Here is a 2,141-nt window from a genome sequence, read left to right on the forward strand (position 1 = left end):
CCAGCATTGTATGACCCTTGTGGGTTTAGCACTTGGTCCCCTCAAGGGAGATTCCAATTCCCTGAATTAAGCCTATATACCTTCCAACCCCTCCCCGCAAACAGGCGCTGTATAATTCTTAAGGGGTACATTAGAATGTACCACTCCATAACCTGTGTCAGTATAGAGTAAGAATTAGTATTAGTCTGCCCAAAATGCCTAGGCATGCTAGTGGCTTTCTTTGTACTTCATATTTTGTAATATGTAAATCACACATTCTAAACTTTACAAATAAATAAAAATTTTGATTTTGATAATAATAATTTTGATTATAATAATTAGTGCTTGGTGATTAGAGATGAATAGTTTTTTGGGACCTGATGAGTTGTTGGAGTGTGAGCCAAGTAATATTTTGCGAAGGGATTCAAGGAAACCTGTTAGCCAGACTTGAGTCCCGGAGGTGGGAAGTACAATGCCTGCACTCTAAAGGAGGGGTTTGGGATTTTTGCTGTTTAGAGTGACATCTAAACTGTCGTATCTGAGTGCAGTGCCTCTGGCAAGACAGTGATAGTGTGAATGATGATAAAAGTGTTTCTTTTTCTTTCTTGGGTCACCCTGCCTCTGTGGGAGACAGCCAGGGTGTTAAAAAAAAATATTCCCTACTAAGTTAAAAATACATTATTTTTATTATTCATGAACCATACAAAGTTCAAAGTGAATATATATAATTTGATACAGTGGCCTGTGGCCTGGTGGCAAAAGCTCTTGCTTCACACACTGAGGGGTCTGGGTTCGATTCCTGGCGAGGGCAGAAACGTTGGGTGCATTTCCCTACAGTAGCTGTCTATGTTCACCCATCAGTATAAAATGTCACTCTAAACAGCAAAAATCCCAAACCCCTCCTTTAGAGTGCAGGCATTGTACTTCCCACCTCCGGGACTCAAGTCTGGCTAACAGGTTTCCTTGAATCCCTTCGCAAAATATTACTTGGCTCACACTCCAACAACTCATCAGGTCCCAAAAAACTATTCGTCTCTAATCACCAAGCACTAATTAGTGGGTGTTAGTGGACTGGTGTGGGTTGCATCCAGGGGACAAAATTGACCTCTCTCAGCATAACAAGTGACTTTCTACACAGTAGTATGGCCTCTCTCAGCATAACAAGTGACTTTCTACACAGTAGTATGTCACTGATGTCAGCTAGGTCTGTATACAAGGTATACAGACCTAGCTGACTGTATACCTTGTATACAGATAATAGCTGACAATGAATATCTTTCAGACAATCGATATTTATCATATTATTATTATAATCAAGGAGAAGCGCTAAACCCGGAGGATTATACAGCGCCTGGGGATATAGCCTTTTATAACATAGGCACGACAAGAGAGGCACAGCTGCGTTGATACATTTTCCTTTTCATCAGCCAGCTTGGGGTAATAATCAAGGATCCCCATGGAAATCAAAAATTCTTAATGGAAAGCAAGGACCCCATGGAAATCAAGGACCCCTATGGAAATCAAGAATCCCCATGGAAATCAAGGACCCCATGGAAATCAAGGACCTGTATGGAAATCAAGAATTCCTAATGGAAATCAAGAATTCCTAATGAAAATCAAGGACCCCCATGAAAATCAAGGACCCCTATGGAAATCAAGAATCCACATAGAAATCAAGGATTTCCAATGTAAATCAAGGACCCCATGGAAATCAAGGGCCTGTATGGAAATAAAGAATTCCTGATGGAAATCAAGGACCCCATGGAAATCGAAGATTCCCAATCGAAATCAAGGATTCATAATGGAAATCAATTACCCCAGAGAAAATCAAGGCTCCCCATGGAAATAAGTCATCATAATTTGTGTTATCCTGGAGGATAATTTACACATACGTATGATAACTGTGCTTATGTGTACCAGTCTAAATAACATACATAAGTGCATAAGGATTATTATTATTATTATTAAGGGGAAGCGCTAAACCCGTAGGATTATACAGCGCCTGGGGGGGGGGATGTGGAAGGCATTCAGGCTTAATTCGGAGCACAGATCCAATTCCCTAAATCAAGAGCCCCTCACCAACTTCAAGGAACCTTCCGTGAAGGGTGCATAAGGAGGAAAGTTCTATGATAGAATAAGCTGTCAATGACCCTTAATACCCA

The sequence above is a fragment of the Cherax quadricarinatus genome, chromosome 96 (assembly GCF_038502225.1).
Source record: "Cherax quadricarinatus isolate ZL_2023a chromosome 96, ASM3850222v1, whole genome shotgun sequence".
NCBI classification, from domain to species: domain Eukaryota; kingdom Metazoa; phylum Arthropoda; class Malacostraca; order Decapoda; family Parastacidae; genus Cherax; species Cherax quadricarinatus.